The sequence below is a fragment of the Chiloscyllium plagiosum genome, chromosome 3, assembly GCF_004010195.1.
Source record: "Chiloscyllium plagiosum isolate BGI_BamShark_2017 chromosome 3, ASM401019v2, whole genome shotgun sequence".
Taxonomy (NCBI): Eukaryota; Metazoa; Chordata; class Chondrichthyes; order Orectolobiformes; family Hemiscylliidae; genus Chiloscyllium; species Chiloscyllium plagiosum.
In genome coordinates this window covers 106,205,291-106,219,593 of record NC_057712.1, presented here as the reverse complement: position 1 = coordinate 106,219,593, position 14,303 = coordinate 106,205,291, and positions in this window count along the sequence as shown.

Here is a 14,303-nt window from a genome sequence, read left to right as displayed (position 1 = left end):
GCTGATCCAAGCCCACCTAACCTACACTAGCCCACTATCATCCATATGCCTATCCAATGCTCGCTTAAATGCCCATAATGAGGGAGAGTCCACCACTGCTACTGGCAGGGCATTCCATGAACTCACGACTCGCTGAGTAAAGAACCTACCCCTAACATCTGTCCTATACCTACCCCCCCCTTAATTTAAAGCTATGCCCCCTTGTAATAGCTGACTCCATACGTGGAAAAAGATTCTCACTGTCGATCCTATCTAAACCCCTAATCATCTTGTATTAGGCAAGAACTTTCGAAAGCTGCTTGGGGACAGATGTTCGCAGGTAAAGGGACGGCTGGAAAATGGGAAGCCTTCAGAAATGAGATAAAGAGAATCCAGAGAAAGTATATTCCTGTTAGGGTGAAAGGACAGGCTGGTAGGTATAGGGAATGCTGGATGACCAAGAAATTAAGGGTTTGGATAAGAAAAAGAAGGAAACATATGTAAGGTATAGACAGGATAGATCGAATGAAACCTTAGGTAAAAACAATGACTGCAGATGCTGGAAACCAGATTTTGGATTAGTGGGGCTGAAAGAGCACAGCAGTTCAGGCAGCATCAGAGGAGCAGGGATGAATCCTTAGAAGAGTATAAAGGCAGTAGGAGTATACTTAAGAGGGAAATCAGGAGGGCAAAAAGGGGACATGATATAGCTTTGGCAAACAGAATTAAGGAGAATCCAAAGGGTAACTAGGGAGAGAATAGATCAGCGAGGTGGCCTTTGTGTGGAGCGGGAGAAAATACTAAATGAGTATTTTACAATAGTATTTAGTGTGGAAAAGGATATGGATGCTATAGACTGTAGGGAAGTAGATGGTGACATCTTGCAAAAAGTCCATATTACAGAAGAGGAAGTGCTTGATGTCTTGAGATGAGTAAAGGTGGATAAATCCCGCAGAACTGATCGGGTGTCCCCTAGGACTCTGTGGAGAGCTAGAGAAGTGATTGCTGGGCCTCTTGGTGAGATATTTGTATCATTGATAGTCACGTGAGGTGCCGGAAGACTGGAGGTTGGCTAACATGGTGCCACTGTTTAAGAAGAGTGGTAAGGACAAGCCAGGGAATTATAGACCAGTGAGCCTGACGTCAGTGGTGGGCAAGTTGTTGGAGGGAATCCTGAAGGATAGGATGTACATGTATTTGGAAAGGCAAGGACTGATTAGGGATAGTCAACATGGCTTTGTGCATGAGAAATCATGTCTCATAAATTTGATTGAGTTTTTTGAGGAAGTAACAAAGAGGATTGATGAGGGCAGAGTGGTAGATGTGATCTTCAGTAAGGCGTTTGACAAGGTTCCCCATGGGAGACTGATTAGCAAGGTTAGATCTCATGGAATACAGGGAATACAGGGCATTTGGATACAGAACTGGCTCAAAGGTAGAAGACAGAAGGTGGTGGTGGAGGCTTGCTTTTCAGACTGGAGACCTGTGACCAGTGGAGTGCCACAAGGATCGGTGCTGGGTCCTCTACTTTTTGTCATTTACATAAATGATTTGGATGTGAGCATAAGAGGTACAGTTAGTAAGTTTGCATATGACACCAAAATTGGAAGTGTAGTGGACAGTGAAGAGGGTTACCTCAGAATACCACAGGATCTTGACCAGATGAGCTAATGGGCTGAGAAGTGGCAGATGGATTTTAATTCAGATAAATGTGAGGTGCTGCATTTTGGGAAAGCAAATCTTAGCATGACTTATACACTTAAAGGTAAGGTCCTAGAGAGTGTTGCTGAACAAAGAGACCTTGGAGTGCAGGTTCATAACTCCTTGAAAGTGGAGTCGCAGGTAGTTAGGACAGTGAAGATTTACAAGGATGTTGCCAGAGTTGGAGGATTTGAGCTATAGGGAGAGGCTGAACAGGCTGAGGCTGTTTTCCCTGGAGCATCGGAGGCTGAGGGGTGATCTTATAGAGGTTTACAAAATTATGAGGGCATGGATAGGATAAATAGGCAAAGTCTTTTCCCTGGGGTCGGGGAGTCCAGAACTGGAGGGCATAGGTTTAGGGTGAGAGGGGAAAGATATAAAAGAGACTTACAGGGCAACTTTTTCACACAGAGGGTGGTACGGGTATGGAATGAGCTGCCAGATGAAGTACAATTGCAACATTTAAGAGGCATTTGGATGGGTATATGAATAGGAAGGGTTTGGAGGGATATGGGCCAGGTGCTGGCAGGTGGAACTAGATTGGGTTGTGATATCTGGTCGGCATGGATGGGTTGGACCGAAGGGTCTGTTTCCATGCTGTCCATCTCTATGACTCTGTGGCTCTATGACATGCTTAGTCAGGTCAAAATTATTAATATTTATAAATAACTCAGTCCTACATGAATTCTGGAAAAAGTGCTGTGTAGCATAATTTTGTATTTGAATATTCACTTCACGAGATTTGCTGGTACAATGACATGAGATGACATAAGATCAGCATTGAGCTGGATAAGGATAGGATTGAATGCACCACTGTGTCACTTTCTATCACTTCTGATTCTTTCTCTAATGATTAATCAGCAGATGGGATTGGAAACGTCCAACTATCTTGTCAATAGGGTCTGTATCTTTCAGTAGCATTGAGCTATGTCATATTTTCATCTCACATCAGTTCAGAAACACTTCTTGACTAAATGTGCTCTATTACAATGATAGATGGAACACTATTTTATATGAGTTATTGCAGAGAATAAACATCAGAGAACACATTGTGACCAATATTGCAAGAGATCGGATAATGTGCAAAACAGAAGAATGTGAATAAAAATACAATGAGGAAAAGGAATTTAAGTCATTGAAACCCGTGCCATATATCATGTTATCCCTTTTCTCCATCTTGTGGGGAAATGTTTAGTTTGATAATTTCTAGCTCCCCAAAGATTTTATTTGTCTAGTTTCTCATGATGTTTCAATAAAGTTATTTTTAGTGATGATGAGAATTTTCCAAGGAAATTCATAGCAAATGTTATTATCTTACAACTATACATAATACGCTATAATATTAATTTACATTTCTTTTTGAGTTTCCCAGCCACGTCGATGCTTCAAATAAAATATGGAAATTCTTAGCACACAAGTCTCAAAAGAGACTACAGTTTCAGGTTAAATGAAACCTCACAATTCTGTACATGGAACATTACTTGTTGAGTGTTAACAATACATTTTTATATGTCATTCTCTCATGAATATGATATTTTTAAACAGAACTGTTGCATTTTTGCAAATTGCTTATTTATGCATATGTTGGTCTGCATTTCTTGTAGTAGCCCCATCCCGCTGAACAGCAAAAACATGGTTTGCCCATGTTTAGAATTTTCCTGACTGCCTTTTAAGTGGCTAGAGCTCTATTTATCATTTTCAAATCCAACTATTTGGGGAAATTTGGCTGTCTGCCCCTTACGTGGCGTTCTCATTTCCCTGGACCCTATGTCGAGCAACAGACTGATGTGTGGAGGGAGATGAGGCATGCAGAGAGGCAGAGTTTGACTTCTTAAGCAACAGGTGCATGTGAATTTCCCTCTGCCAGCTCAGTTGAGTGTTGATAACCGTGGCAGTGTATTTAACTCAATTTAGCTCAAGGCAAAGACCCGGGTATTCTCAGGGTCATAACTCCAGCTGTGATTTGAAGATGTATACTCAGACTTAACTGAAGAACAAAAGTATTGGCTGAAAGCAGGGTGATGATGCATTGTATTCCTTAGCTGAGCTAGAGTGATTTTATTAGATGGATAGAAAGATTGCTGAATTTTGACTTGTAGTGAATTGAATGGTTTATTGAGTTTTCTCACAGCTCAGAAACAGACCAATCTATTTGATCTATCCTAATGTTTATACATCATACAAGTGTCTACCAGTTGACTTCGCTATCATTTTCCTTCTTGTTTTAATGTAATTTCTCTGAAAATGCATCCATACTCTTTGTATCAACTGCCCCATTTGGCTGCAAGTGTCACATTCTAATTATTCTGGATAAAGCTGTTTTTGTTGATTTCCTTATTGAATTTATTGATGGTGTCCCTTGTTTCGGACACCCCAGGCTCTCGATTGCCTTGTCATTATAATCTTTCAGTTCGCTGAATGGACCATTGGGACTTTGCTTGTCCATTTGGAGTGTGATGTTATTTAAATACAAACTATTTAATATTTTCCCATGCCACGGCTCTAATGATGCAATTCCTCCACAACCACCTGATGAAGGAGCGGCGCTCCAAACGTTAGTGCTTCCAATTAAACCTGTCGGACTATAACCTGGTGTTGTGTGATTTTTAACTTAAGTACAAAAATGCATTTTTCCTACATAGTGAATATATAAATTGAATTGAATTGATCTGAATTTATTGTCATTTGTACCAAGGCACAGTGAATAGCTTTGTCTTGCAAGTAATACAGGCAGATCACATAGTTAAATAGCATAGATAAGTAAATAATAGGTAAACAGCAGCAAAACTAAAAACACAGGTACAGGCAGTTGTTAAGAGTTTGTGAGTCCATTCAGTATTCTAGCAACAGTAGGGTAGAAACTGATTCGAAACTGGCTGGTGTGCGTGTTCAGGCTTCTGTACCTTCTCCCCAATGATGGAGGTTGTAGAAAAACATTACCAGGGTGGGATGGATCTTTAAGAATGCTGACGGTCTTTCCTTGACAGCGGACCTGGTAGATGGATTCTATAAATGGGATTGTCTGGGCCTATGTGATTGTCTGGGCCAAGTTCACCACTCTCTGTAACCGTCTCCAATCTTGAATGGTACAGTTGCCATATCAGGTAGTGATACATCCAGACAGAATGCTCTCTCTGGCGCACCTATAAAAGTTGGCAAGGGCACTCGCTGACATGCCAAATTTCCTCAGCTGTCTGAGGAAGAAGAGACATTGTTGGGCCTTTGTAACCAGTGCGCCCACATGAAGATTGTGGATGACCACTCCCAGGAGACTGATACTCTCAACTCGTTCAACCTCTGCGCTGTTAATGTCTGAGGGGGCATGAGTAACATCCACCAAAAGTCAATAATAAGCTCTTGGTTTTGCCAGCATTGAGAGCTAGGTTGTTCTCAGTGCACCATTTTATTCAGGTCTTCCACCTCCCAACGGTAGTCTGTTTCATTGCCATCTGAGATTCTAATGAATAAATCTGGATTGCAGCTGCCTAAGTCCAGAAGCCTTTGTCCTTTGTTTTTTCTATTGTTTTCCAAAACACAAAAATTGAAAAGTTTCACTGCTTCTTTTTATGTGCAAGAAATATTTCATACTTTGAATTGGAATCACTGCTCCTTTTTAAGTGCAAGAAATATTTCATACTTTGTATTGTGATCACATAATTTCTCTGCATTTCATTGTGATTAATTTGCAGTCTGTTCCCTTCAGGGGTTGAAGTTTGGGGGTGAGGCTGTGGTGGTAGTGCTATGCGAAGAAAAAGGCAAAAACAAATGGTAAATAACAAAGCCTTTTCTCAACGCATCCACTGCTGTGTAAGAGCTTCAGGACACTTTTGTAAATGACACATGTCATTTACTGTATCTGATGTTCCCAATGCGGTCTCCTCTACATTGGGAAGACAGAACACCAACTTGCATAGTGCTTCAGAGAACATCTCCAGGACCCCCGCACCAACCAACCCCACCGCCCCATTGCTGACCACCCGCCCCATTGCTGACCACTTCAACTCCCCCTCTCACATGCAGGTCCTGGGCCTCTTCCATTGCCCCATGCTAACCACCTGATGCCTGGAGGAAGAACATCTCATCTTCTGCCTCAGGACCCTGAAACTACATGGCATCAATGTGGATTTCAGCAGTTTCCTCATCTTCTCTCTCCCCACCTTATCCCAGATCCAACCTTCCAACTCGGAACCATCCTCATGAACTGTCCTACCTATCCACTCTTCCTCTCATTCCTGATGAAGGGCTTTTGCCCAAAACATCGACTCTCCTGCTCCTCGGATGCTTCCTGACCAGCTGTGCTTTTCCAGCACCACACTCTTGGCTTCATAACTGACAGGTCAAGACAAGGACTATCTTAAGGCTTCAACTTCAAAGAGAAACTATTTATTCTGCACTAACATTAAATGCTGCTGTATTGGATGATCATTGATATATCAGACTCTGACTTATAATTTAAGGCTCTGACATTATTTAAGAACTAATCTATCTTCTTTGTGTGTCATATCCATGTGTAAGTTTTCTTTTCTTGTTCCAGTCTGGTGGTACTCTTCCAGAGAGTCTAGTTGAGTATATTAATTCCATCCTCTCCGCTCTACTTAGGCTGAGCCCACATGTAGCTTCATGAGATTATTTACAAATGTCAATCATATATAAGTGATAGGTCAAATCAGCTAAGATCAGTGTAGTGCTGTAGTGTTTATTCAATAAAGCTTTAGTTTCTCAAATATCTTCCAGGAATTTAGATTAGATTCCCTACAGTGCAGAAACAGGCCCTTCGGCCCAACAAGTCCACACCGACCCTCCGAAGAATAACCCACCCAGACCCATTTCCCTCTGACTAATGCACCTAGCACCATGGCCAATTCACCTGACCTGCACATCTTTGGACTGTGGGAGGAAACCAGAGCACCCAGAGAAAACCCACGCAGACACGGGGAGAAATTGCAAACCCCACATAGACAGTCACCCAATGCTGAGAATCGAACCTGGGACCCTGGTGCTGTGAGGCAGCAGTGCTATCCGCTGAGCCACAGTGCCACCCCTGTAGTTAAAGGCATAGAATGCTTCATTGAAATTATAGAAGCAATTATACTTTTGGCACATTGTGCAGATCTGGCCCAATGTTTATGATGTATTATGTTTATTACGTAACGTTGTTATTTTGGAGGGACTGCAGTAAACTTGATGATTGCAATGTGAATGAACTGTTATGACAAGTTGAAGGTCTTGATGTTATTTTTCTCTTTAGGCTTGAGAGGATTTTAAAGAAAGCAGATAATACAAGCACTTAAAATGCTGAACCAAGTTGATAATATGCACACTATTCAGTTCTGAATGTACAGCAGAGGGGCAGGGGGCAAGGATATAACGTGAGCAAGAAACGGAACAAAGCATTCAGCAATGAATTAGATGTTGTTACTTTTCAGTGAGATATAGGTCAATGCAGAAAAACAGATAAAATGAGCAACCAAGCAAAAGAAATTTATTGTAAAGACAGCTGACGAAAGTAAAGCCGCCAACCCAACCACCCCGTGGCTCAACACTTCGACTCCCCCTCCCACTCCACCAAGGACATGCAAGTCCTTGGACTCCTCCATTGCCAGACCATAGCAACACTACGGCTGGAGGAAGAGCGCCTCATCTTCCGCCTAGGAACCCTCCAACCACAAGGGATGAACTCAGATTTCTCCAGTTTCCTCATTTCCCCTCCCCCCACCATGTCTCAGTCCCAACCCTCGAACTCAGCACCACCTTCCTAACCTGCAATCTTCTTCCTGACCTCTCCGCCCCCACCCCCACTCCGGCCTATCACCCTCACTTTAACCTCCTTCCACCTATCGCATTTCCAACACCCCTCCCCCAAGTCCCTCCTCCCTACCTTTTATCTTAGCTTGCTGGACACACTCTCCTCATTCCTGAAGAAGGGCTCATCCCAAAACATCGATTCTCCTGCTCCTTGGATGCTGCCTGACCTGCTGCGCTTTTCCAGCAACACATTTTCAGCAGATAATGAGGGAATACTCCCTCTTGCCTGGATGGGTGCAGCTCCAACAACACTTAAGAAGTGCGACACCATCCAGGACAAAGCAACCCATTTACAAGCATTCATTTCCCCACCACCACCAATCCGCAGCAGTAGCAATAGCACTATCTACAAGATGTACTGGAGAAATGTCCCAGTGCTCCTTAGTAGCATCTTCCAAACTCAAGACCACTCACATCTCGAAGGGTGAGGGTAGCAGATCCATGGGAATGCCACCACCTGCAAGTTTCCCTCCAAGCCACTCTCCACCCTGACTTGGAAATATATTGGCATTTCTCCAGTGTTACTGGGCCAAAGTATGGGAACGCTCTACCTAATGGCACTGTGGCTGTACATACATCAAATCATCTACAGCAATTAAAGAAAGCTTGAGATAACCATCTTCTCAAGCTGAGCTAGGGCTGAGTAATTAATTCTGGCCCAGCCAGCATAGCTGATATTGCCTGAATGAATAAAAAAGGATAATCTTGAGAACATTGCAGTAGGAATACTGTGGCAGCAGCCGAAAATTGAATATAATTTACAGGGAGAAAGTGAAGACTGCAGATGCTGGAGATCAGAGTCAAAAGTTGTGGTGCTGGAAAAGCACAGCTGGTCAGGCAGCATCCGAGGAGTAAGAGAATTTATGTTTCGAGCATAAGTTCTTCATCAAGAATTCCTGATGAAGAGCTCATACTCGAAACGTGAACTCTCCTGCTCCTCAGATGATGCCTGAATGGCTGTGCATTATTAGCACCACACTTTTTAACGATAATTTACAGGGAGAAAAGCAAAACCCCATTTCAAAGCCACACCAGCAAAGATCAATTCCTTCATGACGAAAATACGGGGACAAGACTGCAGGAATAGGAGGCCACCACAAAAAATATTTCCTAAACTTAAAAATGATTCTGACATAACACCATTGTCCAAAACAGATGATTTTACTTTCTTGTCTCCACATTTCCAATCTGCACTAACGTGTGCTTTTGAAAGTGTCTGCTTTTGCTTCTAGCTTCCAGCATCTTCTTCCTAACCAACATTAATAGTATTCACTGCAGGAAGAATCCTGCCAGGATTCTGATATTCATTTCCTGTGAGGGGGGAAATGGTGATGGAGTGCAGGAAGGTTCACAGAATTTGATGCTTTCTCTGAGACAGTTGCCTTGATATCACACCATTTAGACTGACTTAGAGCAAACGGCCCACATGTAAAACAGCCATTCAGCAATTATCTAACTTCTTACCCATGCACTACTGCTCTTGGAAATCAAGTAATTGCAATCAGCCTTAAGAGGCTGCCTGAAAGCTGTGATTTTTTTTTCCATTTCAGTGTTGTTGTCTTACTGCACCATTTATTAAAGAATTCAGGAGGAATATGATATCGGCCAAATGCCTGAAACATTAGCCCAGTGTCTCTTTTCCATTTGCACACAATTTATTGAAGTGCTGTGGGATTTCCAATAAATGTAGGCATTGAGACATTAATTAGAAGGCTTAAGAAACAAGAAAGTGCACAAAGCCTCCATTTTCTCGCAGAAAAATACACCCTTTTGTGAGCTTGACTCTTTGCTGATAATTTGGTGCTTCTGTTTATTTTGTTTCATTTGTGAATCTTCCACGTCCCCATTATCCAAGATAAGAGATGGAAATAGTGTCTGATGACAATGTGTGGGGATCCACTGTTTACAATATATTCTGTCTTCTAACACTGACTTCAAATTAATGTTCAAAGCAACTTCAAAATTTGTCACTCCTATAGGGTAAGAGCTGTTATGTTTTGATTTCATGTTTGACCTTGGCTTTGGTGGACAGTTCTCAAAGAAAATACTAATGCATCAGGCACCATCTCATAACTTGATATTGATATATACAATGCTGCAGTAAAATTAATATTTTCAAGCTTTAAGGCAAAGCTTTTATTTGCTCTTGCCTTTGAAAAGATAGATAAAAGATTGGTTCTCATAATAACCAAACTCCTATTGTTTAATATGCGCCAGGAAAACCTGAATAAAAATGACTTTATCCTTGAGTACAAACTCTCCTTTGTACCATGCGGCACAGATCTGTCTATTTAATGCAGTCTATCTAATACACATTAGAAGCCCTAAAGTAATAATCATAAATATTTAATTGGAACAGGTGAAGGAAAAGATTTTCTTTTTCCTTACCACAATCTATCAATAATATAAGAAAATGATGAGCTCGTCACTATATTGGTTAATATCAATGCTCTCTGTCATTTATAAACTAACACTGGTCCAGTTATTATTACTCAGATGATGCCTCCAGGAGGCCAGATAATGATCACAAAGGAAAACTCTATTTTACTTTGTAAAATGCCGTCCTCTTGCCCCAGGTAACAGTTGTAATGGATGATAAGCAACCTTTGCAAGATGTGCAGTGCAGCGTTATTTGATAGAAGAGCTGGAAACAGAGAGAAAAAGAAAATAGGGCCAAGAGAACCAACAATATTGTTTAGATTCCCGACAGTATGGAAACAGGCCCTTCGGCCCACACAGACCTCCAAAGGGTAATCCACCCAGACCAATTTCCCACATCCACCCCTGACCAATAGAACCAATATTATGGGCAATTTTACATCCGACCAGCACATCTTTGGATTGTGGGAGAAAACCGGAGCACAGCCACGCAGACAAAGGGGGAATGTGCAAACTCCACACAGACAGTCACCCAAAGCATGAATCGAACCTAGGTCCCTGGTGCCGGGAGACAGTGGTGTTAGTTGCTGAGTCACCGTGCTGCCCCGATCCTTCTATAGTTTATTGCCATCATGTAATCTGTGCAAGAAAGGATGAGCTGTTGATAATGTCACTATTATTTCATAACAAGCCTGATATTCACATGTGAAGGTTGAACGTTGTATGTGGAATTAAGTTGCTATTTTCCTTTCCTCACTTGAATGACTTTCCCTAAGTGACAAACAGGAATTTAAGAAACTACTCTCTCCATAGTGACTGCGAATTCGATCCAGTAAGGAAGGGTGAATGCTTCTTCTGATATAGTTGTAAAACACTGGATGCTTTTCAATGATGGTGACCTGGATCCTGCCCACCTGATGGAGAAACAAATTGGAAGCAGCTTGTCATTGTTCCATGAAGTTCCATGATATTCTGAGGTAACCAGGTACTTACTTGGACGCGTTGCCTCCAACTGAATTAAAGTCCTGGTAGACCAGAAATCCCACCCACGAAAGTGGGCAAACAGAGGCAGGCACATTTGCAATGCCAGCAGCTCCACTGAAAATGATGATCACTGCTGGTTTTACACTTGGGCCTGTGATGGATCCTCTGGGGACTGGTAAAAGAGGGGAGGTGGGTTGAGGCTGCTCATTTCTGAGGAGGGTGAGGCCAGATCAGGGAAGAAAGGGGATTCAACAGCAATCCTGGGAGGTGCGAGGGAGGGGGAGTAACTTGTTACAGGTTCCCTGGTCTCCATCAGCATTTGAATGAGGGATCTACAGAACGGCAACAGGAACACCTGACAACACAGTCATCCTGGATGATGGGTTGCTACTAGCTAGCAGTGGTGAGCTGATGCCCTCAATTGTCCTCAATTGGTTTCCAGCAGCAAGGTTTGTGAGTTTAGTGGAGCCCATCCTATTTCCTGATCACATGGCCTTTTTTCACCCTGCATTCCGGTGTTGGATGTGGTGGTAGGGGGGGCGGTGTGGGTGTGGCAGCGAGGGTTGGGGGAGGGTGGTATCACTTCCACCCAGCTAAAATGAATTTCTAAAAGCAAAATGCTACTGTTGCTGAAAAATGGAAATAGAATCCAAAAGAGCTGGAGAATGTCTGGCAGCATCTGTGGAGAGAGGAGATCAGAGTTCAAAGTTCAAGTCCAACGTGAATCTCCTTCAGAACTTAAAGGGGTTGAAAAATAGTGCATTTTATGCTATAGACAGGGGGGACAGTGCACAGAGCAAAAGATAAAGAGAGTGTTAGTGGTGACTAAGGTGAGAAAGAAATGTAAAATGGGTGTAATGACAACAATGTGAAAAGAGAAATCCATTCTGCTGAGGCACAACTAAGATGCAGTCTGCGTGTGGTGTGGACGTAAGAAATAAAGGGAGGACAAAGGCAAAATCAGTCATTACTGGTGAAACTCAGCAGGCCTGGCAGCATCTGTTCTGGCTCTAATACTGATGAAGAGTCACCAGATTCGAAACATTATCTCTGCTTTCTTCCCACCGACACTGCCAGGTCTGTGGGGTTTCTCCAGCAATTTCTGTTTTTGTTTCAGGCCTTCAGCATTTGCTGTTCTTTGTTTTTTTTTAATAGAGGACAGAGGTCATGCTCTGCAGTTGTGGATCTCGGTATTGAGTCTTGGAGGCCATAAAGTGTCCAAGTGGAAAGTGAGGTGCTGTTTTTCCATGTTGTGTTGAATCTCATTTTAACAGGACTAGGAGGGAAGTATTGGCATGGATTATTGAAGTGGCAGGCAACTGAAAGTTTCTGCTACTTCCAAGAATAAGCAGAGATGTTCTGCAAAGCAATCTCCCAGTTTGTGGTTTGTAAAAACTGTGTCTTTTTATTTCCATTTTAAAAAACTGTGGACAGAAATGAGGAAACATAGCCCACAAAACCATAAGATAAAGGGGCAAAATTAGGGCATTTGCCCCATTGAATCTGCTTAGCTATTCAATCACGGACAATATGTTTTTCAATCTCATTCTCTTATCTTTTCTCCATAACCCTTGATTCCCTTACTAATTCAAGAACTTATTAATCCCTGTCCTAAGTATTCTCAATGACTTGGCCTCTATAGCCTTCTGCTGCAATGAGCTCCATATTTTTGTCATCTTCTGGATGAAGAAATTCCTCTTCATCGTGTCTTTGGGGTCCTGAAGGGAGAGGGTGACCAGCCCCAAGTCATGGTCCACATAGGTATGACATATATAGAAAGAGGGATAGTGATGTAAGGCAGGATTTCAGGGAGCTAGGGTGGAAGCTGAGATCTAGAACAAACAGAGTTGTTATCTCTGGTTTGTTACCTGTGCCACATGATAACGAGGCAAAGAACGGTAAGAATATCAGCTGAACATGTGGCTTCAAGGATGGTGCAGGAGGGGGGATTTCAGGTATATGGATAATTGGGACTCATTCTGGGGAAGGTAGGACTTGTATAAACAGGATGGTCTTCACTTGAACCAGAGAGGCACTAATATCCTGGATAAGAAATTTGCTAGTACTATTCGGGTGGTTTTAAACCAGTTCAGCAGGGGGATGGGAACTTGAGGTGTAGTTCCAGTGCACAGAAGGATGAGAGTAGGGAGGACATGGACAGGGTTTCATCTTCACAGGAGTGTGCTGGCAGACAGCAAGCTGGTTTGAAGTGTATTTACTTCACCACCAGGACTATCCGGAATAAGGTAGGTGAGCTTGCAGCATGGATAGGTACCTGCGACGTCGATGTTGTGGCCATTTTGGAGACATAGATGGAGCAGTATCAGGAATGGGTGCTGCAGGTTCCAGGGTTTACATCTTTCATTAAAATCAGAGAAGATGGTAAAAGAGGGGGAGGTGTGGCTTTGTTAGTCAAAGACATTATCGGTGGCTGAAAGAAGTTTTAACGAGGAATTGTCTACTGATGTGGTATGGGCTGAGGTTAGAAACAGGGCAGAAGAATTCACACTGCTGGAAGTTTTTTATTGGCCTCCATGAAGTTCCAGGGATGTGGAGGAGAAGATTGGCAAAACGATTCTTGGCAGGAGTGAAAGGAACAGGGTGGTCATTATGGGGGACTTCAACTTGCCCAACATTGACTGGAAATGTTATAACTCTAGAACTTTGGATGGATCAGTTTTTGTCCAATGTGCGCAGGAAGGTTTCCTGACACAGTATGTCAAAGGGCCGACAAGAGGGGAGGCCACACTGGATCTGGTACTTGGTAATGAACCAGGCCAGGTGTTTGATTTAGTGGTAGGTGAGCACTTTGAGAGAGTGACCATATTTCGGTTACATTTAGTTTAGCGATGGAAAGGGATATGTACATGCCACAGAGCAAGAAGGGCAATTATAATGTGATTCGGCAAGACTTAGGAGAGATACAATGGGGTAACAAAATGCAGGGATGGGGACAATCGAAATGTGGAACTGGTTTAAGGAAAAGATTTGCATGTCTTTGATAAGTATGTCCCTGTCAGGCAGGGAGGAAGTGATACGATAAGGGAACTGTGGCTTACTAAAGAAATTGTATCTCTTATTAAGTAGAAGAGGGAGTCTTATGTGAGGTTGAGACAAGATGGTTCAGATGAGGCGTTGTAAAAAACTGGATTACACCTCTTCCCACCCTACCTCTTGCAAAAATGCCATCCCGTATTCCCAATTCCTCCGCCTCCGCCGTATCTGCTCCCAGGAGGAGCGGTTCCACCATAGAACACACCAGATGGCCTCCTTCTTTAGAGACCGCAATTTCCCTTCCCACGTGGTCAAAGATGCCCTCCAACGCATCTCATCCACATCCCGCACCTCCGCCCCCAGACCCAACCCCTCCAACCGCAACAAGGACAGAACGCCCCTGGTGCTCACCTTCCACCCTACCAACCTTCGCATAAACCAAATCATCCGCCAACATTTCC